The following is a 27,723-nucleotide window of genomic DNA, read 5'->3' on the forward strand; positions in this document are numbered from 1 at the left end:
TCGAGTCAGGCTTTTTAATTAGTTTGGGTTTTTCGATGTTTCTCGGTGCATATGGTTGTGCTGCGTTTGACACAGTCTTGTGCAGTTTCTTAGGTTTGCGCGTTATTTTTCTAATCTTTTGATTATTTCGAAGTTTGTCATGGCGCATTTAGCTTGTACCGCATTTCACGCTATTTCCGAGCATTTCGTGTTATTTCTGTCTTTTTTCTTTACCGAAGTTTCCGACGGTGCTTGTGGGATGTGCTGCATTTACAACTTCCCTGCGCTGTTTCTGAGGTTTGCGAGGTTTTATGTCGATCTTTTTAATTTTATTGAAGTTTCTCATGCTGAGTATCGGTTGTTGCGCATTATGCACCACTCTACGTTACTTCAGACCATTTCGCATTATTTGTCTATATTTTCTTTTCCTAAAATTCTTATTGGGCTTGTGGTTTTGCTGCATTTTAGACTTGTCTACGCTGTTTCTGAGATTTTCCAGTTATGGTTCTTAACTAGTTTGAGTTTTTCGAAGTTTCTCATGGTGCATATGGATTGTTACGTGTTATGCACCGCTCTACGTTATTTCCAAGCTTTTCAAGTTATTTGTGTATTTTTTATTTTCCGAAATTTCTTATATGGCTTGTGGGTTGTGTTGCATTTTAGACTTGGCTAAGCTGTTTCTGAGATTTTCGAGTTATGGTTTTTAATTAGTTTGAGTTTTTCGATGTTTCTCGTGGTGCATATGGCTTGTGCTGCGTTTGACACAGTCCTGTGCAGTTTCTGAGATTATCGAGTTATTTTTCTAATTATTTGAATGCTTTGAAGTTTGTCATGGCGCATTTAGTTTGTGCCACATTTCACGCTATTTCCGAGCATTTCGTGTTATTTGTGTCTTTTTACTTTACCGAAATATCTGATGGTGCTTGTGGGTTGTGCTGCATTTTAGACATCGCTACACTGTTTCTGACGTCTTCAAGTTTAAAAAAAAATTTGTTTGCGTTTTTCAAAGTTTTCCATAGTGCATATGGGTTGTTTCGCCTTTTGCACTTCCCTACGCTGTTTCCGAGTTCTTCGAGTTAAATCTGTATTTTTACTGTTTCAAAGTTTCTCATGATGATTGTCGGTTCTGCTGCATTTTAAACAACCCAAAGTTGTTTTTGCGGTTTTCGAGTTATTTTATAATTCATGTTTTGACTTTTTCGAAGTTTCTCATGGTACATTTGGGTTCCTGCGTGTTAGGCACAACCCTACGCTGTTTCCGAGATTTCGGAGTTATTGGTGTATTTTTTCTTTTTCGAAGTTTCTGATGGTGCTTGTGGGTTGTGTCGCATTTACCACGTCCCTAGGCTGTTTCTGAGGTTTCAGAGTTATTTTTCAAAATGTCTCATAGTAAACATAGTTTGTGCGTCGTTTCACACTGTTCTGCGCTGTTTCTGATGTTTGCGAGGTTTTTGTTAATCTTTTTGAGTTTTTCTAAGTGTCTCATGGCAAACATAGATTGTGCGGCGTTATCACTGCTTCTAAGCTTTTCAAAATTAAAAAAAATCTTTTTGAGTTTTTCGAAGTTTCTTATGGTGCATATGGATTGTTGGGCATTATGCACCACTATACATTATTTCCGAGCATTTCGAGTTATTTGTGTATTTTTTCTTTTCCGAAATTTCTTATAGGGCTTGTGGGTTGTGCTGCATTGTAGACTTGGCTACGCTGTTTCTGAGATTTTCGTGTTAAGGTTTTAAACTAGTTTGAGTTTTTCGATGTTTCTCATGGTGCATATGGCTTGTGCTGCGTTTGACACAATCGTATGCAGTTTCTGAGCTTATCGCCTTATTTTTCTAATTTCTTGATTGTTTCGAAGTTTGTCCTGGCGCATTTAATTTATGCCGCATTTTACGCTATTTCCGAGCATTTCGCTTTATTTGTTTCTTTTTTCTTTACCGAAATTTCTGATGGTGCTTGTTGGTTGCACTGCGTTTTAGACTTTGCTACACTGTTTCTGTCGTTTTCGAGTTTAAAAATTTTTTCTTGAGTTTTTCAAAGTTTCTCATGGTGCATATGGGTTGTTCCGCCTTTTGCACTTCTCCAGGCTGTTTCCGAGTTCTTCGAGTTATTCCTGTATTTTAACTATTTCGAAGTTTGTGATGGTGCTTTTCGATTCTGCTGCATTTAAACTACCCGAAGTTGTTTTTGCGATTTTCGATTTATTTTACAATTAATGTTTTGAGTTTTTCGAAGCTTCTCATGGTGCATTTGGGTTCCTGCTTGTTATGCACTGCCCTACGCTGTTTCTGAGCTTTTGGAGTTATTCGTGTATTTTTTCTATTTCGAAGTTTCTCACGGAGCTTGTGGGTTGTGCTGCATTTAGTTAGTGGGTTATGCTGTCTCTGAGATTTTCGAGTTAATTTTCTAAATTTTGCGTTTTTCAAAGTGTCTCATGGCAAACATAGTTTGTGCGGCGTTTCACACTGTCCTGCGCTGTTTCAGAGGTTTGCAAGAATTCTTTTGATCTTTTTGAGATTTTCGAAGTTCCTCATGAAGCATATCGCTTATGCAGCGTGTGAACCAGTCCTGTGCTGTTTCTGAGATTTTGAAGCTATTTTTCTAATTTCTTGATTTTTTTCGAAGTTTCTCATGGCGGATATAGTTGGTGCGGTGCTTTACACTGTCGTGAGCTGCTTGTGAGCTTTTCAAGATTTAAAACAATCTTTTTGTGTTTTTCGAAGTTTCTCATGGTGCATATGGATTGTTGCGCGTTATGCACCGCGCTACGTTATTTCCAAGCTTTTCCAGTTATTTGGGTATTTTTCTTTTCCGAAATTTCTTATAGGGCTTGTGGGTTGTGCTGCATTTTAGACTTGGCTAAGCTGTTTCTGAGATTTTCGAGTCAGGCTTTTTAATTAGTTTGGGTTTTTCGATGTTTCTCGGTGCATATGGTTGTGCTGCGTTTGACACAGTCTTGTGCAGTTTCTTAGGTTTGCGCGTTATTTTTCTAATCTTTTGATTATTTCGAAGTTTGTCATGGCGCATTTAGCTTGTACCGCATTTCACGCTATTTCCGAGCATTTCGTGTTATTTCTGTCTTTTTTCTTTACCGAAGTTTCCGACGGTGCTTGTGGGATGTGCTGCATTTACAACTTCCCTGCGCTGTTTCTGAGGTTTGCGAGGTTTTATGTCGATCTTTTTAATTTTATTGAAGTTTCTCATGCTGAGTATCGGTTGTTGCGCATTATGCACCACTCTACGTTACTTCAGACCATTTCGCATTATTTGTCTATATTTTCTTTTCCTAAAATTCTTATTGGGCTTGTGGTTTTGCTGCATTTTAGACTTGTCTACGCTGTTTCTGAGATTTTCCAGTTATGGTTCTTAACTAGTTTGAGTTTTTCGAAGTTTCTCATGGTGCATATGGATTGTTACGTGTTATGCACCGCTCTACGTTATTTCCAAGCTTTTCAAGTTATTTGTGTATTTTTTATTTTCCGAAATTTCTTATATGGCTTGTGGGTTGTGTTGCATTTTAGACTTGGCTAAGCTGTTTCTGAGATTTTCGAGTTATGGTTTTTAATTAGTTTGAGTTTTTCGATGTTTCTCGTGGTGCATATGGCTTGTGCTGCGTTTGACACAGTCCTGTGCAGTTTCTGAGATTATCGAGTTATTTTTCTAATTATTTGAATGCTTCGAAGTTTGTCATGGCGCATTTAGTTTCGCCACATTTCACGCTATTTCCGAGCATTTCGTGTTATTTGTGTCTTTTTACTTTACCGAAATATCTGATGGTGCTTGTGGGTTGTGCTGCATTTTAGACATCGCTACACTGTTTCTGACGTCTTCAAGTTTAAAAAAAAATTTGTTTGCGATTTTCAAAGTTTTCCATAGTGCATATGGGTTGTTTCGCCTTTTGTACTTCCCTACGCTGTTTCCGAGTTCTTCGAGTTAAACCTGTATTTTTACTGTTTCAAAGTTTCTCATGATGATTGTCGGTTCTGCTGCATTTTAAACAACCCAAAGTTGTTTTTGCGGTTTTCGAGTTATTTTATAATTCATGTTTTGACTTTTTCGAAGTTTCTCATGGTACATTTGGGTTCCTGCGTGTTAGGCACAGCCCTACGCTGTTTCCGAGATTTCGGAGTTATTGGTGTATTTTTTCTTTTTCGAAGTTTCTGATGGTGCTTCTGGGTTGTGGTGCATTTACCACGTCCCTAGGCTGTTTCTGAGGTTTCAGAGTTATTTTTCTAAATTTTGCGTTTTGCAAAATGTCTCATAGTAAACATAGTTTGTGCGTCGTTTCACACTGTTCTGCGCTGTTTCTGATGTTTGCGAGGTATTTGTTAATCTTTTTGAGTTTTTCTAAGTGTCTCATGGCAAACATAGATTGTGCAGCGTTATCACTGCTTCTAAGCTTTTCAAAATTAAAAACAATCTTTTTGAGTTTTTCGAAGTTTCTTATGGTGGATATGGATTGTTGGGCATTATTTCCGAGCATTTCGAGTTATTTGTGTATTTTTTCTTTTCCGAAATTTCTTATAGGGCTTGTGGGTTGTGCTGCATTGTAGACTTGGCTACGCTGTTTCTGAGATTTTCGTGTTAAGGTTTTAAACTAGTTTGAGTTTTTCGATGTTTCTCATGGTGCATATGGCTTGTGCTGCGTTTGACACAATCGTATGCAGTTTCTGAGCTTATCGCCTTATTTTTCTAATTTCTTGATTCTTTCGAAGTTTGTCCTGGCGCATTTAATTGATGCCGCATTTCACGCTATTTCCGAGCATTTCGCTTTATTTCTGTCTTTTTTCTTTACCGAAATTTCTGATGGTGCTTGTTGGTTGCACTGCGTTTTAGACTTTGCTACACTGTTTCTGTCGTTTTCGAGTTTAAAAATATTTTTTTGAGTTTTTCAAAGTTTCTCATGGTGCATATGGGTTGTTCCGCCTTTTGCACTTCTCCAGGCTGTTTCCGAGTTCTTCGAGTTATTCCTGTATTTTAACTATTTCGAAGTTTGTGATGGTGCTTTTCGATTCTGCTGCATTTAAACTACCCGAAGTTGTTTTTGCGATTTTCGATTTATTTTACAATTAATGTTTTGAGTTTTTCGAAGCTTCTCATGGTGCATTTGGGTTCCTGCTTGTTATGCACTGCCCAACGCTGTTTCTGAGCTTTTGGAGTTATTCGTGTATTTTTTCTATTTCGAAGTTTCTGACGGACCTTGTGGGTTGTGCTGCATTTAGCACTTCCCTATGCTGTCACTGAGATTTTCGAGTTAATTTTCTAAATTTTGCGTTTTTCAATGTGTCTCATGGCAAACATAGTTTGTGCGGTGTTTCACACTGTCCTGCGCTGTTTCTGAGGTTTGCAAGGATTCTTTTGATCTTTTTGAGTTTTTCGAAGTTTCTCATGAAGCATATCGCTTATGCAGCGTGTGAACCAGTCCTGTGCTGTTTCTGAGATTTTCAAGCTATTTTTCTAATTTCTTGATTTGTTTCGAAGTTTCTCATGGCGGATATAGTTTGTGCGGTGCTTTACACTGTCGTGAGCTGCTTGTGAGCTTTTCAAGATTTAAAACAATCTTTATGTGTTTTTCGAAGTTTCTCATGGTGCATATGGATTGTTGCGCGTTATGCACCGCGCTACGTTATTTCCAAGCTTTTCCAGTTATTTGGGTATTTTACTTTTCCGAAATTTCTTATAGGGCTTGTGGGTTGTGCTGCATTTTAGACTTGGCTAAGCTGTTTCTCAGATTTTCGAGTCAGGCTTTTTAATTAGTTTGGGTTTTTCGATGTTTCTCGGTGCATATGGTTGTGCTGCGTTTGACACAGTCATGTGCAGTTTCTTAGGTTTTCGCGTTATTTTTCTAATCTTTAGATTATTTCGAAGTTTGTCATGGCGCATTTAGCTTGTACCGCATTTCACGCTATTTCCGAGCATTTCGTGTTATTTCTGTCTTTTTTCTTTACCGAAGTTTCCGACGGTGCTTGTGGGATGTGCTGCATTTACAACTTCCCTGCGCTGTTTCTCAGGTTTGCGAGATTTTATGTCGATCTTTTTAATTTTATTGAAGTTTCTCATGCTGAGTATCGGTTGTTGCGCATTATGCACCACTCTACGTTACTTCAGACCATTTCGCATTATTTGTCTATATTTTCTTTTCCTAAAATTCTTATTGGGCTTGTTGTTTTGCTGCATTTTAGACTTGTCTACGCTGTTTCTGAGATTTTCCAGTTATGGTTCTTAACTAGTTTGAGTTTTTCGAAGTTTCTCATGGTGCATATGGATTGTTACGTGTTATGCACCGCTCTACGTTATTTCCAAGCTTTTCAAGTTATTTGTGTATTTTTTATTTTCCGAAATTTCTTATATGGCTTGTGGGTTGTGTTGCATTTTAGACTTGGCTAAGCTGTTTCTGAGATTTTCGAGTTATGGTTTTTAATTAGTTTGAGTTTTTCGATGTTGCTCGTGGTGCATATGGCTTGTGCTGCGTTTGACACAGTCCTGTGCAGTTTCTGAGATTATCGAGTTATTTTTCTAATTATTTGAATGCTTCGAAGTTTGTCATGGCGCATTTAGTTTGTGCCACATTTCACGCTATTTCCGAGCATTTCGTGTTATTTGTGTCTTTTTACTTTACCGAAATATCTGATGGTGCTTGTGGGTTGTGCTGCATTTTAGACATCGCTACACTGTTTCTGACGTCTTCAAGTTTAAAAAAAAATTTGTTTGCGTTTTTCAAAGTTTTCCATAGTGCATATGGGTTGTTTCGCCTTTTGCACTTCCCTACGCTGTTTCCGAGTTCTTCGAGTTAAATCTGTATTTTTACTGTTTCAAAGTTTCTCATGATGATTGTCGGTTCTGCTGCATTTTAAACAACCCAAAGTTGTTTTTGCGGTTTTCGAGTTATTTTATAATTCATGTTTTGACTTTTTCGAAGTTTCTCATGGTACATTTGGGTTCCTGCGTGTTAGGCACAGCCCTACGCTGTTTCCGAGATTTCGGAGTTATTGGTGTATTTTTTCTTTTTCGAAGTTTCTGATGGTGCTTGTGGGTTGTGGTGCATTTACCACGTCCCTAGGCTGTTTCTGAGGTTTCAGAGTTATTTTTCTAAATTTTGCGTTTTGCAAAATGTCTCATAGTAAACATAGTTTGTGCGTCGTTTCACACTGTTCTGCGCTGTTTCTGATGTTTGCGAGGTATTTGTTAATCTTTTTGAGTTTTTCTAAGTGTCTCATGGCAAACATAGATTGTGCAGCGTTATCACTGCTTCTAAGCTTTTCAAAATTAAAAAAAATCTTTTTGAGTTTTTCGAAGTTTCTTATGGTGCATATGGATTGTTGGGCATTATTTCCGAGCATTTCGAGTTATTTGTGTATTTTTTCTTTTCCGAAATTTCTTATAGGGCTTGTGGGTTGTGCTGCATTGTAGACTTGGCTACGCTGTTTCTGAGATTTTCGTGTTAAGGTTTTAAACTAGTTTGAGTTTTTCGATGTTTCTCATGGTGCATATGGTTGTGCTGCGTTTGACACAGTCATGTGCAGTTTCTTAGGTTTTCGCGTTATTTTTCTAATCTTTTGATTATTTCGAAGTTTTTCATGGCGCATTTAGCTTGTACCGCATTTCACGCTATTTCCGAGCATTTCGTGTTATTTCTGTCTTTTTTCTTTACCGAAGTTTCCGACGGTGCTTGTGGGATGTGCTGCATTTACAACTTCCCTGCGCTGTTTCTCAGGTTTGCGAGATTTTATGTCGATCTTTTTAATTTTATTGAAGTTTCTCATGCTGAGTATCGGTTGTTGCGCATTATGCACCACTCTACGTTACTTCAGACCATTTCGCATTATTTGTCTATATTTTCTTTTCCTAAAATTCTTATTGGGCTTGTTGTTTTGCTGCATTTTAGACTTGTCTATGCTGTTTCTGAGATTTTCCAGTTATGGTTCTTAACTAGTTTGAGTTTTTCGAAGTTTCTCATGGTGCATATGGATTGTTACGTGTTATGCACCGCTCTACGTTATTTCCAAGCTTTTCAAGTTATTTGTGTATTTTTTATTTTCCGAAATTTCTTATATGGCTTGTGGGTTGTGTTGCATTTTAGACTTGGCTAAGCTGTTTCTGAGATTTTCGAGTTATGGTTTTTAATTAGTTTGAGTTTTTCGATGTTTCTCGTGGTGCATATGGCTTGTGCTGCGTTTGACACAGTCCTGTGCAGTTTCTGAGATTATCGAGTTATTTTTCTAATTATTTGAATGCTTTGAAGTTTGTCATGGCGCATTTAGTTTGTGCCACATTTCACGCTATTTCCGAGCATTTCGTGTTATTTGTGTCTTTTTACTTTACCGAAATATCTGATGGTGCTTGTGGGTTGTGCTGCATTTTAGACATCGCTACACTGTTTCTGACGTCTTCAAGTTTAAAAAAAAATTTGTTTGCGTTTTTCAAAGTTTTCCATAGTGCATATGGGTTGTTTCGCCTTTTGCACTTCCCTACGCTGTTTCCGAGTTCTTCGAGTTAAATCTGTATTTTTACTGTTTCAAAGTTTCTCATGATGATTGTCGGTTCTGCTGCATTTTAAACAACCCAAAGTTGTTTTTGCGGTTTTCGAGTTATTTTATAATTCATGTTTTGACTTTTTCGAAGTTTCTCATGGTACATTTGGGTTCCTGCGTGTTAGGCACAACCCTACGCTGTTTCCGAGATTTCGGAGTTATTGGTGTATTTTTTCTTTTTCGAAGTTTCTGATGGTGCTTCTGGGTTGTGGTGCATTTACCACGTCCCTAGGCTGTTTCTGAGGTTTCAGAGCTATTTTTCTAAATTTTGCGTTTTGCAAAATGTCTCATAGTAAACATAGTTTGTGCGTCGTTTCACACTGTCCTGCGCTGTTTCTGATGTTTGCGAGGTTTTTGTTAATCTTTTTGAGTTTTTCTAAGTGTCTCATGGCAAACATAGATTGTGCGGCGTTATCACTGCTTCTAAGCTTTTCAAAATTAAAAATTTTTTTTTTGAGTTTTTCGAAGTTTCTTATGGTGCATATGGATTGTTGGGCATTATGCACCACTATACATTATTTCCGAGCATTTCGAGTTATTTGTGTATTTTTTCTTTACCGAAATTTCTTATAGGGCTTGTGGGTTGTGCTGCATTGTAGACTTGGCTACGCTGTTTCTGAGATTTTCGTGTTAAGGTTTTAAACTAGTTTGAGTTTTTCGATGTTTCTCATGGTGCATATGGCTTGTGCTGCGTTTGACACAATCGTATGCAGTTTCTGAGCTTATCGCCTTATTTTTCTAATTTCTTGAATGTTTCGAAGTTTGTCCTGGCGCATTTAATTTATGCCGCATTTCACGCTATTTCCGAGCATTTCGCTTTATTTGTGTCTTTTTTCTTTACCGAAATTTCTGATGGTGCTTGTTGGTTGCACTGCGTTTTACACTTTGCTACACTGTTTCTGTCGTTTCCGAGTTTAAAAAAAATTTGTTTGAGTTTTTCAAAGTTTCTCATGGTGCATATCGGTTGTTCCGCCTTTTGCACTTCTCCAGGCTATTTCCGAGTTCTTCGAGTTATTCCTGTATTTTAACTATTTCGAAGTTTGTGATGGTGCTTTTCGATTCTGCTGCATTTAAACTACCCGAAGTTGTTTTTACGGTTTTCGATTTATTTTACAATTAATGTTTTGAGTTTTTCGAAGTTTCTCATGGTGCATTTGGGTTCCTGCTTGTTATGCACTGCGCTACGCTGTTTCTGAGCTTTTGGAGTTATTCGTGTATTTTTTCTATTTCGAAGTTTCTGACGGAGCTTGTGGGTTGTGCTGCATTTAGCACTTCCCTATGCTGTCTCTGAGCTTTTCGAGTTATTTTTCTAAATTTTGCGTTTTTCAAAGTGTCTCATGGCAAACATAGTTTGTGCGGCGTTTCACACTGTCCTGCGCTGTTTCTGAGGTTTGCAAGAATTCTTTTGATCTTTTTGAGTTTTTCGAAGTTTCTCATGAAGCATATGCAGCGTGTGAACCAGTCCTGTGCTGTTTCTGAGATTTTGAAGCTATTTTTCTAATTTCTTGATTTTTTCGAAGTTTCTCATGGCGGATATAGTTTCTGCGGTGCTTTACACTGTCGTGAGCTGCTTGTGAGCTTTTCAAGATTTAAAACAATCTTTTTGTGTTTTTCGAAGTTTCTCATGGTGCATATGGATTGTTGCGCGTTATGCACCGCGCTACGTTATTTCCAAGCTTTTCCAGTTATTTGGGTATTTTTCTTTTCCGAAATTTCTTATAGGGCTTGTGGGTTGTGCTGCATTTTAGACTTGGCTAAGCTGTTTCTGAGATTTTCGAGTTAGGCTTTTTAATTAGTTTGGGTTTTTCGATATTTCTCGGTGCATATGGTTGTGCTGCGTTTGACACAGTCATGCGCAGTTTCTGAGGCTTTCGCGTTATTTTTCTAATCTTTTGATTATTTCGAAGTTTGTCATGGCGCATTTAGCTTGTACCGCATTTCACGCTTTTTCCGAGCATTTCGTGTTACTTCTGTCTTTTTTCTTTACCGAAGTTTCCGAAGGTGCTTGTGGGATGTGCTGCATTTACAACTTCCCTGCGCTGTTTCTGAGGTATGCGAGGTTTTATGTCGATCTTTTTAATTTTATTGAAGTTTCTCATGCTGAGTATCGGTTGTTGCGCATTATGCACCACTCTACGTTACTTCAGACCATTTCGCATTATTTGTCTATATTTTCTTTTCCTAAAATTCTTATTGGGCTTGTTGTTTTGCTGCATTTTAGACTTGTCTATGCTGTTTCTGAGATTTTCCAGTTATGGTTCTTAACTAGTTTGAGTTTTTCGAAGTTTCTCATGGTGCATATGGATTGTTACGTGTTATGCACCGCTCTACGTTATTTCCAAGCTTTTCAAGTTATTTGTGTATTTTTTATTTTCCGAAATTTCTTATATGGCTTGTGGGTTGTGTTGCATTTTAGACTTGGCTAAGCTGTTTCTGAGATTTTCGAGTTATGGTTTTTAATTAGTTTGAGTTTTTCGATGTTTCTCGTGGTGCATATGGCTTGTGCTGCGTTTGACACAGTCCTGTGCAGTTTCTGAGATTATCGAGTTATTTTTCTAATTATTTGAATGCTTTGAAGTTTGTCATGGCGCATTTAGTTTGTGCCACATTTCACGCTATTTCCGAGCATTTCGTGTTATTTGTGTCTTTTTACTTTACCGAAATATCTGATGGTGCTTGTGGGTTGTGCTGCATTTTAGACATCGCTACACTGTTTCTGACGTCTTCAAGTTTAAAAAAAAATTTGTTTGCGTTTTTCAAAGTTTTCCATAGTGCATATGGGTTGTTTCGCCTTTTGCACTTCCCTACGCTGTTTCCGAGTTCTTCGAGTTAAATCTGTATTTTTACTGTTTCAAAGTTTCTCATGATGATTGTCGGTTCTGCTGCATTTTAAACAACCCAAAGTTGTTTTTGCGGTTTTCGAGTTATTTTATAATTCATGTTTTGACTTTTTCGAAGTTTCTCATGGTACATTTGGGTTCCTGCGTGTTAGGCACAACCCTACGCTGTTTCCGAGATTTCGGAGTTATTGGTGTATTTTTTCTTTTTCGAAGTTTCTGATGGTGCTTCTGGGTTGTGGTGCATTTACCACGTCCCTAGGCTGTTTCTGAGGTTTCAGAGCTATTTTTCTAAATTTTGCGTTTTGCAAAATGTCTCATAGTAAACATAGTTTGTGCGTCGTTTCACACTGTCCTGCGCTGTTTCTGATGTTTGCGAGGTTTTTGTTAATCTTTTTGAGTTTTTCTAAGTGTCTCATGGCAAACATAGATTGTGCGGCGTTATCACTGCTTCTAAGCTTTTCAAAATTAAAAATTTTTTTTTTGAGTTTTTCGAAGTTTCTTATGGTGCATATGGATTGTTGGGCATTATGCACCACTATACATTATTTCCGAGCATTTCGAGTTATTTGTGTATTTTTTCTTTACCGAAATTTCTTATAGGGCTTGTGGGTTGTGCTGCATTGTAGACTTGGCTACGCTGTTTCTGAGATTTTCGTGTTAAGGTTTTAAACTAGTTTGAGTTTTTCGATGTTTCTCATGGTGCATATGGCTTGTGCTGCGTTTGACACAATCGTATGCAGTTTCTGAGCTTATCGCCTTATTTTTCTAATTTCTTGAATGTTTCGAAGTTTGTCCTGGCGCATTTAATTTATGCCGCATTTCACGCTATTTCCGAGCATTTCGCTTTATTTGTGTCTTTTTTCTTTACCGAAATTTCTGATGGTGCTTGTTGGTTGCACTGCGTTTTACACTTTGCTACACTGTTTCTGTCGTTTCCGAGTTTAAAAAAAATTTGTTTGAGTTTTTCAAAGTTTCTCATGGTGCATATCGGTTGTTCCGCCTTTTGCACTTCTCCAGGCTATTTCCGAGTTCTTCGAGTTATTCCTGTATTTTAACTATTTCGAAGTTTGTGATGGTGCTTTTCGATTCTGCTGCATTTAAACTACCCGAAGTTGTTTTTACGGTTTTCGATTTATTTTACAATTAATGTTTTGAGTTTTTCGAAGTTTCTCATGGTGCATTTGGGTTCCTGCTTGTTATGCACTGCGCTACGCTGTTTCTGAGCTTTTGGAGTTATTCGTGTATTTTTTCTATTTCGAAGTTTCTGACGGAGCTTGTGGGTTGTGCTGCATTTAGCACTTCCCTATGCTGTCTCTGAGCTTTTCGAGTTATTTTTCTAAATTTTGCGTTTTTCAAAGTGTCTCATGGCAAACATAGTTTGTGCGGCGTTTCACACTGTCCTGCGCTGTTTCTGAGGTTTGCAAGAATTCTTTTGATCTTTTTGAGTTTTTCGAAGTTTCTCATGAAGCATATGCAGCGTGTGAACCAGTCCTGTGCTGTTTCTGAGATTTTGAAGCTATTTTTCTAATTTCTTGATTTTTTCGAAGTTTCTCATGGCGGATATAGTTTCTGCGGTGCTTTACACTGTCGTGAGCTGCTTGTGAGCTTTTCAAGATTTAAAACAATCTTTTTGTGTTTTTCGAAGTTTCTCATGGTGCATATGGATTGTTGCGCGTTATGCACCGCGCTACGTTATTTCCAAGCTTTTCCAGTTATTTGGGTATTTTTCTTTTCCGAAATTTCTTATAGGGCTTGTGGGTTGTGCTGCATTTTAGACTTGGCTAAGCTGTTTCTGAGATTTTCGAGTTAGGCTTTTTAATTAGTTTGGGTTTTTCGATATTTCTCGGTGCATATGGTTGTGCTGCGTTTGACACAGTCATGCGCAGTTTCTGAGGCTTTCGCGTTATTTTTCTAATCTTTTGATTATTTCGAAGTTTGTCATGGCGCATTTAGCTTGTACCGCATTTCACGCTTTTTCCGAGCATTTCGTGTTACTTCTGTCTTTTTTCTTTACCGAAGTTTCCGAAGGTGCTTGTGGGATGTGCTGCATTTACAACTTCCCTGCGCTGTTTCTGAGGTATGCGAGGTTTTATGTCGATCTTTTTAATTTTATTGAAGTTTCTCATGCTGAGTATCGGTTGTTGCGCATTATGCACCACTCTACGTTACTTCAGACCATTTCGCATTATTTGTCTATATTTTCTTTTCCTAAAATTCTTATTGGGCTTGTGGTTTTGCTGCATTTTAGACTTGGCTACGCTGTTTCTGAGATTTTCCAGTTATGGTTCTTAACTATTTTGAGTTTTTCGAAGTTTCTCATGGTGCATATGGATTGTTACGCGTTATGCAGCGCTCTACGTTATTTCCAAGCTTTTCAAGTTATTTGTGTATTTTTTATTTTCCGAAATTTCTTATATGGCTTGTGGGTTGTGTTGCATTTTAGACTTGGCTAAGCTGTTTCTGAGATTTTCGAGTTATGGTTTTTAATTAGTTTGAGTTTTTCGATGTTTATCGTGGTGCATATGGCTTGTGCTGCGTTTGACACAGTCCTGTGCAGTTTCTGAGGTTATCGAGTTATTTTTCTAATTATTTGAATGCTTCGAAGTTTGTCATGGCGCATTTCGTTTGTGTTACATTTCACGCTATTTCCGAGCATTTCGTGTTATTTGTGTCTTTTTACTTTACCGAAATATCTGATGGTGCTTGTGGGTTGTGCTGCATTTTAGACATCGCTACACTGTTTCTGACGTCTTCAAGTTTAAAAAAAAATTTGTTTGAGTTTTTCAAAGTTTTCCAAAGTGCATATGCGTTGTTTCGCCTTTTACACTTCCCTACGCTGTTTCCGAGTTCTTCGAGTTAAACCGGTATTTTTACTGTTTCAAAGTTTCTCATGATGCTTGTCGGTTCTGCTGCATTTTAAACAACCCAAAGTTGTTTTTGCGGTTTTCGAGTTATTTTATAATTCATGTTTTGACTTTTTCGAAGTTTCTCATGGTACATTTGGGTTCCTGCGTGTTAGGCGCAGCCCTACGCTGTTTCCGAGATTTCGGAGTTATTGGTGTATTTTTTCTTTTTCGAAGTTTCTGATGGTGCTTCTGGGTTGTGGTGCATTTACCACGTCACTAGGCTGTTTCTGAGGTTTCAGAGTTATTTTTCTAAATTTTGCGTTTTGCAAAATGTCTCATAGTAAACATAGTTTGTGCGTCGATCCACACTGTCCTGCGCTGTTTCTGATGTTTGCGAGGTTTTTGTTCATCTTTTTGAGTTTTTCTAAGTGTCTCATGGCAAACATAGATTGTGCGGCGTTATCACTGCTTCTAAGCTTTTCAAAATTAAAAAAAATCTTTTTGAGTTTTTCGAAGTTTCTTATGGTGCATATGGATTGTTGGGCGTTATGCACCACTATACATTATTTCCGAGCATTTCGAGTTATTTGTGTATTTTTTCTTTTCCGAAATTTCTTATAGGGCTTGTGGGTTGTGCTGCATTGTAGACTTGGCTACGCTGTTTCTGAGATTTTCGTGTTAAGGTTTTAAACTAGTTTGAGTTTTTCGATGTTTCTCATGGTGCATATGGCTTGTGCTGCGTTTGACACAATCGTATGCAGTTTCTGAGCTTATCGCCTTATTTTTCTAATTTCTTGATTGTTTCGAAGTTTGTCCTGGTGCATTTAATTTATGCCGCATATCACGCTATTTCCGAGCATTTCGCTTTATTTGTGTCTTTTTTCTTTACCGAAATTTCTGATGGTGCTTGTTGGTTGCACTGCGTTTTAGACTTTGCTACACTGTTTCTGTCGTTTCCGAGTTTAAAAAAAATTTGTTTGTGTTTTTCAAACTTGCTCATGGTGCATATGGGTTGTTCCGCCTTTTGCACTTCTCCAGGCTGTTTCCGAGTTCTTCGAGTTATTCCTGTATTTTAACTATTTCGAAGTTTGTGATGGTGCTTTTCGATTCTGCTGCATTTAAACTACCCGAAGTTGTTTTTGCGGTTTTCGATTTATTTTACAATTAATGTTTTGAGTTTTTCGAAGTTTCTCATGGTGCATTTGGGTTCCTGCTTGTTATGCACTGCCCTACGCTGTTTCTGAGCTTTTGGAGTTATTCGTGTATCTTTTCTATTTCGAAGTTTCTGACGGAGCTTGTGGGTTGTGCTGCATTTAGCACTTCCCTATGCTGTCTCTGAGCTTTTCGAGTTATTTTTCTAAATTTTGCCTTTTTCAAAGTGTCTCATGGCAAACATAGTTTGTGCGGCGTTTCACACTGTCCTGCGCTGTTTCTGAGGTTTGCAAGGATTCTTTTGATCTTTTTGAGTTTTTCTAAGTTTCTCATGAAGCATATCGCTTATGCAGCGTGTGAACCAGTCCTGTGCTTTTTCTGAGATTTTCAAGCTATTTTTCTAATTTCTTGATTTGTTTTGAAGTTTCTCATGGCTCATATAGTTTGTGCGGTGCTTTACACTGTCGTGAGCTGCTTGTCAGCTTTTCAAGATTTAAAACAATCTTTTTGTGTTTTTCGAAGTTTCTCATGGTGCATATGGATTGTTGCGCGTTATGCACCGCGCTACGTTATTTCCAAGCTTTTCCAGTTATTTGGGTATTTTTCTTTTCCGAAATTTCTTATAGGGCTTGTGGGTTGTGCTACATTTTAGAAATGGCTAAGCTGTTTCTGAGATTTTCGAGTTAGGCTTTTTAATTAATTTGGGTTTTTCCATGTTTCTCGGTGCATATGGTTGTGCTCCGCTTGACACAGTCATGTGCAGTTTCTGAGGTTTTCGCGTTATTTTTCTAATCTTTTGATTATTTCGAAGTTTGTCATGGCGCATTTAGCTTGTACCGCATTTCACGCTTTTTCCGAGCATTTCGTGTTATTTCTGTCTTTTTTCTTTACCGAAGTTTCCGATGGTGCTTGTGGGATGTGCTGCATTTACAACTTCCCTGCGCTGTTTCTGAGGTTTGCGAGGTTTTATGTCGATCTTTTTAATTTTATTGAAGTTTCTCATGCTGAGTATCGGTTGTTGCGCATTATGCACCCCTCTACGTTACTTCAGACCATTTCGCATTATTTGTCTATATTTTCTTTTCCTAAAATTCTTATTGGGCTTGTGGTTTTGCTGCATTTTAGACTTGGCTACGCTGTTTCTGAGATTTTCCAGTTATGGTTCTTAACTAGTTTGAGTTTTTCGAAGTTTCTCATGGTGCATATGGATTGTTACACGTTATGCACCGCTCTACGTTATTTCCAAGCTTTTCAAGTTATTTGTGTATTTTTTATTTTCCGAAATTTCTTATATGGCTTGTGGGTTCTGTTGCATTTTAGACTTGGCTAAGCTGTTTCTGAGATTTTCGAGTTATGGTTTTTAATTAGTTTGAGTTTTTCGATGTTTCTCGTGGTGCATATGGCTTTTGCTGCGTTTGACACAGTCCTGTGCAGTTTCTGAGGTTATCGAGTTTATTTTTCTAATTATTTGAATGCTTCGAAGTTTGTCATGGCGCATTTAGTTTGTGCCACATTTCACGCTATTTCCGAGCATTTCGTGTTATTTGTGTCTTTTTACTTTACCGAAATATCTGATGGTGCTTGTGGGTTGTGCTTCATTTTAGACATCGCTACACTGTTTCTGACGTCTTCAAGTTTAAAAAAAATTTGTTTGCGTTTTTCAAAGTTTTCCATAGTGCATATGGGTTGTTCCGCCTTTTGCACTTCTCCAGGCTGTTTCCGAGTTCTTCGAGTTATTCCTCTATTTTTTCTTTTTCGAAGTTTCTGATGGTGCTTCTGGGTTGTGGTGCATTTACCACGTCCCTAGGCTGTTTCTGAGGTTTCAGAGTGATTTTTCTAAATTTTGCGTTTTGCAAAATGTCTCATAGTAAACATATTTTGTGCGTCGTTTTACACTGGCCTGCGCTGTTTTTGATGTTTGCGAGGTTTTTGTTAATCTTTTTGAGTTTTTCTAAGTGTCTCATGGCAAACATAGATTGTGCGGCGTTATCACTGCTTCTAAGCTTTTCAAAATTAAAACAAATCTTTTTGAGTTTTTCGAAGTTTCTTATGGTGCATATGGATTGTTGGGCGTTATGCACCACTATACATTATTTCCGAGCATTTCGAGTTATTTGTGTATTTTTTCTTTTACGAAATTTCTTATAGGGCTTGTGGGTTGTGCTGCATTGTAGACTTGGCTACGCTGTTTCTGAGATTTTCGTGTTAAGGTTTTAAACTAGTTTGAGTTTTTCGATTTTTCTCATGGTGCATATGGCTTGTGCTGCGTTTGACACAATCGTATGCAGTTTCTGAGCTTATCGCCTTATTTTTCTAATTTCTTGATTGTTTCGAAGTTTGTCCTGGCGCATTTAATTTATGCCGCATTTTACGCTATTTCCGAGCATTTCGCTTTATTTGTGTCTTTTTTCTTTACCGAAATTTCTGATGGTGCTTGTTGGTTGCACTGCGTTTTAGACTTTGCTACACTGTTTCTGTCGTTTTCGAGTTTAAAACTTTTTTCTTGAGTTTTTCAAAGTTTCTCATGGTGCATATGGGTTGTTCCGCCTTTTGCACTTCTCCAGGCTGTTTCCGAGTTCTTCGAGTTATTCCTGTATTTTAACTATTTCGAAGTTTGTGATGGTGCTTTTCGATTCTGCTGCATTTAAACTACCCGAAGTTGTTTTTGCGATTTTCGATTTATTTTACAATTAATGTTTTGAGTTTTTCGAAGCTTCTCATGGTGCATTTGGGTTCCTGCTTGTTATGCACTGCCCTACGCTGTATCTGAGCTTTTGGCGTTATTCGTGTATTTTTTCTATTTCGAAGTTTCTGACGGAGCTTGTGGGTTGTGCTGCATTTAGCACTTCTCCAATGCTGTCCCTGAGGGTTTCGAGTTATTTTTCTAAATTTTGCGTTTTTCAAAGTGTCTCATGGCAAACATAGCTTTTGCGGCGTTTCACACTGTCCTGCGCTGTTTCTGAGGTTTGCAAGGATTCTTTTGATCTTTTTGAGTTTTTCGAAGTTGCTCATGAAGCATATCGCTTATGCAGCGTGTGAACCAGTCCTGTGCTGTTTCTGAGATTTTGAAGCTATTTTTCTAATTTCTTGATTTTTTTCGAAGTTTCTCATGGCGGATATAGTTTGTGCGGTGCTTTACACTGTCGTGAGCTGCTTGTGAGCTTTTCAAGATTTAAAACAATCTTTTTGTGTTTTTCGAAGTTTCTCATGGTGCATATGGATTGTTGCGCGTTATGCACCGCGCTAAGTTATTTCCAAGCTTTTCCAGTTATTTGTGTATTTTTCTTTTCCGAAATTTCTTATAGGGCTTGTGGGTTGTGCTGCATTTTAGACTTGGCTAAGCTGTTTCTGAGATTTTCGAGTTATGCTTTTTAATTAGTTTGGGTTTTTCAATGTTTCTCGGTGCATATTGACACAGTCATGTGCAGTTTCTGAGGTTTTCGCGTTATTTTTCTAATCTTTTGATTATTTCGAAGTTTGTCATGGTGCATTTAGCTTGTACCGCATTTCACACTATTTCCGAGCATTTCGTGTTATTTCTGTCTTTTTTCTTTACCGAAGTTTCCGATGATGCTTGTGGGATGTGCTGCATTTACAACTTCCCTGCGCTGTTTCTGAGGTTTGCGAGGTTTTATGTCGATCTTTTTAATTTTATTGAAGTTTCTCATGCTGAGTATCGGTTGTTGCGCATTATGCACCACTCTACATTACTTCAGACCATTTCGCATTATTTGTCTATATTTTCTTTTCCTAAAATTCTTATTGGGCTTGTGGTTTTGCTGCATTTTAGACTTGGCTACGCTGTTTCTGAGATTTTCCAGTTATGGTTCTTAACGAGTTTGAGTTTTTCGAAGTTTCTCATGGTGCCTATGGATTGTTACGCGTTATGCACCACTCTACGTTATCTCCAAGCTTTTCAAGTTATTTGTGTATTTTTTATTTTCCGAAATATCTTATATGGCTTGTGGGTTGTGTTGCATTTTAGACTTGGCTAAGCTGTTTCTGAGATTTTCGAGTTATGGTTTTTAATTAGTTTGAGTTTTTCGATTTTTCTCATGGTGCATATGGCTTGTGCTGCGTTTGACACAATCGTATGCAGTTTCTGAGCTTATCGCCTTATTTTTCTAATTTCTTGATTGTTTCGAAGTTTGTCCTGGCGCATTTAATTTATGCCGCATTTAACGCTATTTCCGAGCATTTTGCTTTATTTGTGTCTTTTTTCTTTACCGAAATTTCTGATGGTGCTTGTTGGTTGCACTGAGTTTTAGACTTTGCTACACTGTTTCTGTCGTTTCCGAGTTTAAAAAAAATTTGTTTGAGTTTTTCAAAGTTTCTCATGGTGCATATCGGTTGTTCCGCCTTTTGCACTTCTCCAGGCTGTTTCCGAGTTCTTCGAGGTATTTTAACTATTTCGAAGTTTGTGATGGTGCTTTTCGATTCTGCTGCATTTAAACAACCCGAAGTTGTTTTTGCGGTTTTCGATTCATTTTACAATTAATGTTTTGAGTTTTTCGAAGTTTCTCATGGTGCATTTGGGTTCCTGCTTGTTATGCACTGCCCTACGCTGTTTCTGAGCTTTTGGAGTTATTTTTCTAAATGTTGCGTTTTCCAAAGTGTCTCATGGCATACATAGTTTGTGCGGCGTTTTACACTGTCCTGGGCTGTTTCTGAGGTTTGCAAGGATTCTTTTGATCTTTTTGAGTTTTTCGAAGTTTCTCATTAAGCATATCACTTATGCAGCGTGTGAACCAGTCCTGTGCTATTTCTGAGATTTTGAAGCTATTTTTCTAATTTCTTGATTTTTTTCGAAGTTTCTCATGGCGGATAAAGTTTGTGCGGTGCTTTACACTGTCGTGAGCTGCTTGTGAGCTTTTCAAGATTTAAGACAATCTTTTTGTGTTTTTCGAAGTTTCTCATGGTGCATATGATTGTTGCGCTTTATGCACCGCGCTACGTTATTTTCAAGCTTTTCCAGTTATTAGTGTATATTTCTTTTCCGAAATTTCTTATAGGGCGTGTGGGTTGTGCTGCATTTTAGACTTGGCTAAGCTGTTTCTGAGATTTTCGAGTTAGGCTTTTTAATTAGTTTGGGTGTTTTCGATGTTTCTCGGTGCATATGGCTGTGCTGCGTTTGAGACAGTCATGTGCAGTTTCTGAGGTTTTCGCGTTATTTTTCTAATCTTTTGATTATTTCGAAGTTTGTCATGGCGCATTTAGCTTGTACCGCATTTCACGCTATTTCCGAGCATTTCGTGTTATTTCTGTCTTTTTTCTTTGCCGAAGTTTCCGATGGTGCTTGTGGGTTGTGCTGCATTTTAGACATCGCTACACTGTTTCTGACGCCTTCAAGTTTAATTTTTTTTTTTTTGCGTTTTTCAAAGTTTTCCATAGTGCATATGGGTTGTTTTGCCTTTTGCACTTCCCTACGCTGTTTCCGAGTTCTTCGAGTTAAACCTGTATTTTTACTGTTTCAAAGTTTCTCATGATGCTTGTCGTTTCTGCTACATTTTAAACAACCCAAAGTTGTTTTTGCGGTTTTCGAGTTATTTTATAATTCATGTTTTGACTTTTTCGAAGTTTCTCATGGTACATTTGGGTTCCTGCGTGTTAGGCACTGCCCTACGCTGTTTCCGAGATTTCGGAGTGATTGGTGTATTTTTTCTTTTTCGAAGTTTCTGATGGTGCTTCTGGGTTGTGGTGCATTTACCACACCCCTAGGCTGTTTCTGAGGTTTCAGAGTTATTTTTCTAAATTTTGCGTTTTGCAAAATGTCTCATAGTAAACATATTTTGTGCGTCGTTTTACACTGTCCTGCGCTGTTTCTGATGTTTGCGAGGTTTTTGTTAATCTTTTTGAGTTTTTCTAAGTGTCTCATGGCAAACATAGATTGTGCAGCGTTATCACTGCTTCTAAGCTTTTCAAAATTAAAACAAATCTTTTTGAGTTTTTCGAAGTTTCTTATGGTGCATATGGATTGTTGGGCGTTATGCACCACTATACATTATTTCCGAGCATTTCGAGTTATTTGTGTATTTTTTCTTTTACGAAATTTCTTATAGGGCTTGTGGGTTGTGCTGCATTGTAGACTTGGCTACGCTGTTTCTGAGATTTTCGTGTTAAGGTTTTAAACTAGTTTGAGTTTTTCGATTTTTCTCATGGTGCATATGGCTTGTGCTGCGTTTGACACAATCGTATGCAGTTTCTGAGCTTATCGCCTTATTTTTCTAATTTCTTGATTGTTTCGAAGTTTGTCCTGGCGCATTTAATTTATGCCGCATTTCACGCTATTTCCGAGCATTTCGCATTATTTGTGTCTTTTTTCTTTACCGAAATTTCTGATGGTGCTTGTTGGTTGCACTGCGTTTTAGACTTTGCTACACTGTTTCTGTCGTTTTCGAGTTTAAAAAAAATTTGTTTGAGTTTTTCAAAGTTTCTCATGGTGCATATGGGTTGTTCCGCCTTTTGCACTTCTCCAGGCTGTTTCCGAGTTCTTCGAGTTATTCCTGTATTTTTACTATTTCGAAGTTTGTGATGGTGCTTTTCGATTCTGCTGCATTTAAACTACCCGAAGTTGTTTTTGCGGTTTTCGATTCATTTTACAATTAATATTTTGAGTTTTTCGAAGTTTCTCATGGTGCATTTGGGTTCCTGCTTGTTATGCACTGTCCTACGCTGTTTCTGAGCTTTTGGAGTTATTCGTGTATTTTTTCTATTTCGAAGTTTCTGACGGAGCTTGTGGATTGTGCTGCATTTAGCACTTCCCTATGCTGTCTCTGAGCTTTTCCAGTTATTTTTCTAAATTTTGCGATTTTCAAAGTGTCTCATGGCAAACATAGTTTGTGCAGCGTTTCACACTGTCCTGCGCTGTTTCTGAGGTTTGCAAGGATTCTTTTGATCTTTTTGAGTTTTTCGAAGTTTCTCATGAAGCATATCGCTTATGCAGCGTGTGAACCACTCCTGTGCTGTTTCTGAGCTTTTCAAGCTATTTTTCTAATTTTTTGATTTTTTTCGAAGTTTCTCATGGCGGATATAGTTTGTGCGGTGCTTTAACTGTCGTGAGCTGCTTGTGAGCTTTTCAAGATTTAAAACAATCTTTTTGTGTTTTTCGAAGTTTCTCATTGTGCATATGGATTGTTGCGCATTATGCACCGCGCTACGTTATTTCCAAGCTTTTCCAGTTATTTGGGTATTTTTCTTTTCCGAAATTTCTTATATGGCTTGTGGGTTGTGCTGCAATTTAGACTTGGCTAAGCTGTTTCTGAGATTTTCGAGTTATGCTTTTTAATTAGTTTGGGTTTTTTCGATGTTTCTCGGTGCATATGGTTGTGCTGCGTTTGACACAGTCATGTGCAGTTTCTGAGGTTTTCGCGTTATTTTTCTAATCTTTTGATTATTTCGAAGTTTGTCATGGCGCATTTAGCTTGTACCGCATTTCACGCTATTTCCGAGCATTTCGTGTTATTTCTGTCTTTTTTCTTTACCGAAGTTTCCGATGGTGCTTGTGGGATGTGCTTCATTTACAACTTCCCTGCGCTGTTTCTGAGGTTTGCGAGGTTTTATGTCGATCTTTTTAATTTTATTGAAGTTTCTCATGCTGAGTATCGGTTGTTGCGCATTATGCACCACTCTACGTTACTTCAGACCATTTCGCATTATTTGTCTATATCTTCTTTTCCTAAAATTCTTATTGGGCTTGTGGTTTTGCTGCATTTTAGACTCGGCTACGCTGTTTCTGAGATTTTCCAGTTATGGTTCTTAACTAGTTTGAGTTTTTCGAAGTTTCTCATGGTGCATCTGGATTGTTACGCATTATGCACCGCTCTACGTTATTTCCAAGCTTTTCAAGTTATTTGTGTATTTTTTATTTTACGAAATTTCTTATAGGGCTTGTGGGTTGTGCTGCATTGTAGACTTGGCTACGCTGTTTCTGAGATTTTCGAGTTATGGTTTTTAATTAGTTTGAGTTTTTCGATTTTTCTCATGGTGCATATGGCTTGTGCTGCGTTTGACACAATCGTATGCAGTTTCTGAGCTTATCGCCTTATTTTTCTAATTTCTTGATTGTTTCGAAGTTTGTCCTGGCGCATTTAATTTATGCCGCATTTAACGCTATTTCCGAGCATTTTGCTTTATTTGTGTCTTTTTTCTTTACCGAAATTTCTGATGGTGCTTGTTGGTTGCACTGCGTTTTAGACTTTGCTACACTGTTTCTGTCGTTTCCGAGTTTAAAAAAAATTTGTTTGAGTTTTTCAAAGTTTCTCATGGTGCATATCGGTTGTTCCGCCTTTTGCACTTCTCCAGGCTGTTTCCGAGTTCTTCGAGGTATTTTAACTATTTCGAAGTTTGTGATGGTGCTTTTCGATTCTGCTGCATTTAAACTACCCGAAGTTGTTTTTGCGGTTTTCGATTCATTTTACAATTAATGTTTTGAGTTTTTCGAAGTTTCTCATGGTGCATTTGGGTTCCTGCTTGTTATGCACTCCCTACGCTGTTTCTGAGCTTTTGGAGTTATTTTTCTAAATTTTGCGTTTTCCAAAGTGTCTCATGGCATACATAGTTTGTGCGGCGTTTTACACTGTCCTGGGCTGTTTCTGAGGTTTGCAAGGATTCTTTTGATCTTTTTGAGTTTTTCGAAGTTTCTCATTAAGCATATCACTTATGCAGCGTGTGAACCAGTCCTGTGCTATTTCTGAGATTTTGAAGCTATTTTTCTAATTTCATGATTTTTTTCGAAGTTTCTCATGGCGGATAAAGTTTGTGCGGTGCTTTACACTGTCGTGAGCTGCTTGTGAGCTTTTCAAGATTTAAGACAATCTTTTTGTGTTTTTCGAAGTTTCTCATGGTGCATATGATTGTTGCGCTTTATGCACCGCGCTACGTTATTTTCAAGCTTTTCCAGTTATTTGTGTATATTTCTTTTCCGAAATTTCTTATAGGGCGTGTGGGTTGTGCTGCATTTTAGACTTGGCTAAGCTGTTTCTGAGATTTTCGAGTTAGGCTTTTTAATTAGTTTGGGTTTTTCGATGTTTCTCGGTGCATATGGCTGTGCTGCGTTTGAGACAGTCATGTGCAGTTTCTGAGGTTTTCGCGTTATTTTTCTAATCTTTTGATTATTTCGAAGTTTGTCATGGCGCATTTAGCTTGTACCGCATTTCACGCTATTTCCGAGCATTTCGTGTTATTTCTGTCTTTTTTCTTTGCCGAAGTTTTCGATGGTGCTTGTGGGTTGTGCTGCATTTTAGACATCGCTACACTGTTTCTGACGCCTTCAAGTTTAAAATTTTTTTTTTTGCGTTTTTCAAAGTTTTCCATAGTGCATATGGGTTGTTTCGCCTTTTGCACTTCCCTACGCTGTTTCCGAGTTCTTCAAGTTAAACCTGTATTTTTACTGTTTCAAAGTTTCTCATGATGCTTGTCGTTTCTGCTACATTTTAAACAACCCAAAGTTGTTTTTGCGGTTTTCGAGTTATTTTATAATTCATGTTTTGACTTTTTCGAAGTTTCTCATGGTACATTTGGGTTCCTGCGTGTTAGGCACTGCCCTACGCTGTTTCCGAGATTTCGGAGTGATTGGTGTATTTTTTCTTTTTCGAAGTTTCTGATGGTGCTTCTGGGTTGTGGTGCATTTACCACGTCCCTAGGCTGTTTCTGAGGTTTCAGAGTTATTTTTCTAAATTTTGCGTTTTGCAAAATGTCTCATAGTAAACATATTTTGTGCGTCGTTTTACACTGTCCTGCGCTGTTTCTGATGTTTGCGAGGTTTTTGTTAATCTTTTTGAGTTTTTCTAAGTGTCTCATGGCAAACCTAGATTGTGCGGCGTTATCACTGCTTCTAAGCTTTTCAAAATTAAAACAAATCTTTTTGAGTTTTTCGAAGTTTCTTATGGTGCATATGGATTGTTGGGCGTTATGCACCACTATACATTATTTCCGAGCATTTCGAGTTATTTGTGTATTTTTTCTTTTACGAAATTTCTTATAGGGCTTGTGGGTTGTGCTGCATTGTAGACTTGGCTACGCTGTTTCTGAGATTTTCGTGTTAAGGTTTTAAACTAGTTTGAGTTTTTCGATTTTTCTCATGGTGCATATGGCTTGTGCTGCGTTTGACACAATCGTATGCAGTTTCTGAGCTTATCGCCTTATTTTTCTAATTTCTTGATTGTTTCGAAGTTTGTCCTGGCGCATTTAATTTATGCCGCATTTCACGCTATTTCCGAGCATTTCGCATTATTTGTGTCTTTTTTCTTTACCGAAATTTCTGATGGTGCTTGTTGGTTGCACTGCGTTTTAGACTTTGCTACACTGTTTCTGTCGTTTTCGAGTTTAAAAAAAATTTGTTTGAGTTTTTCAAAGTTTCTCATGGTGCATATGGGTTGTTCCGCCTTTTGCACTTCTCCAGGCTGTTTCCGAGTTCTTCGAGTTATTCCTGTATTTTTACTATTTCGAAGTTTGTGATGGTGCTTTTCGATTCTGCTGCATTTAAACTACCCGAAGTTGTTTTTGCGGTTTTCGATTCATTTTACAATTAATATTTTGAGTTTTTCGAAGTTTCTCATGGTGCATTTGGGTTCCTGCTTGTTATGCACTGTCCTACGCTGTTTCTGAGCTTTTGGAGTTATTCGTGTATTTTTTCTATTTCGAAGTTTCTGACGGAGCTTGTGGATTGTGCTGCATTTAGCACTTCCCTATGCTGTCTCTGAGCTTTTCCAGTTATTTTTCTAAATTTTGCGATTTTCAAAGTGTCTCATGGCAAACATAGTTTGTGCAGCGTTTCACACTGTCCTGCGCTGTTTCTGAGGTTTGCAAGGATTCTTTTGATCTTTTTGAGTTTTTCGAAGTTTCTCATGAAGCATATCGCTTATGCAGCGTGTGAACCACTCCTGTGCTGTTTCTGAGCTTTTCAAGCTATTTTTCTAATTTGTTTGAGTTTTTCAAAGTTTCTCATGGCGGATATGGGTTGTTCCGCCTTTTGCACTTCTCCAGGCTGTTTCCGAGTTCTTCGAGTTATTCCTGTATTTTTACTATTTCGAAGTTTGTGATGGTGCTTTTCGATTCTGCTGCATTTAAACTACCCGAAGTTGTTTTTGCGGTTTTCGATTCATTTTACAATTAATATTTTGAGTTTTTCGAAGTTTCTCATGGTGCATTTGGGTTCCTGCTTGTTATGCACTGTCCTACGCTGTTTCTGAGCTTTTGGAGTTATTCGTGTATTTTTTCTATTTCGAAGTTTCTGACGGAGCTTGTGGATTGTGCTGCATTTAGCACTTCCCTATGATGTCTCTGAGCTTTTCCAGTTATTTTTCTAAATTTTGCGATTTTCAAAGTGTCTCATGGCAAACATAGTTTGTGCAGCGTTTCACACTGTCCTGCGCTGTTTCTGAGGTTTGCAAGGATTCTTTTGATCTTTTTGAGTTTTTCGAAGTTTCTCATGAAGCATATCGCTTATGCAGCGTGTGAACCACTCCTGTGCTGTTTCTGAGCTTTTCAAGCTATTTTTCTAATTTTTTGATTTTTTTCGAAGTTTCTCATGGCGGATATAGTTTGTGCGGTGCTTTAACTGTCGTGAGCTGCTTGTGAGCTTTTCAAGATTTAAAACAATCTTTTTGTGTTTTTCGAAGTTTCTCATGGTGCATATGGATTGTTGCGCATTATGCACCGCGCTACGTTATTTCCAAGCTTTTCCAGTTATTTGGGTATTTTTCTTTTCCGAAATTTCTTATATGGCTTGTGGGTTGTGCTGCATTTTAGACTTGGCTAAGCTGTTTCTGAGATTTTCGAGTTATGCTTTTTAATTAGTTTGGGTTTTTTCGATGTTTCTCGGTGCATATGGTTGTGCTGCGTTTGACACAGTCATGTGCAGTTTCTGAGGTTTTCGCGTTATTTTTCTAATCTTTTGATTATTTCGAAGTTTGTCATGGCGCATTTAGCTTGTACCGCATTTCACGCTATTTCCGAGCATTTCGTGTTATTTCTGTCTTTTTTCTTTACCGAAGTTTCCGATGGTGCTTGTGGGATGTGCTGCATTTACAACTTCCCTGCGCTGTTTCTGAGGTTTGCGAGGTTTTATGTCGATCTTTTTAATTTTATTGAAGTTTCTCATGCTGAGTATCGGTTGTTGCGCATTATGCACCACTCTACGTTACTTCAGACCATTTCGCATTATTTGTCTATATTTTCTTTTCCTAAAATTCTTATTGGGCTTGTGGTTTTGCTGCATTTTAGACTCGGCTACGCTGTTTCTGAGATTTTCCAGTTATGGTTCTTAACTAGTTTGAGTTTTTCGAAGTTTCTCATGGTGCATCTGGATTGTTACGCGTTATGCACCGCTCTACGTTATTTCCAAGCTTTTCAAGTTATTTGTGTATTTTTTATTTT

Source organism: Pristiophorus japonicus, chromosome Y, assembly GCF_044704955.1.
Source record: "Pristiophorus japonicus isolate sPriJap1 chromosome Y, sPriJap1.hap1, whole genome shotgun sequence".
Lineage (NCBI taxonomy): Eukaryota > Metazoa > Chordata > Chondrichthyes > Pristiophoridae > Pristiophorus > Pristiophorus japonicus.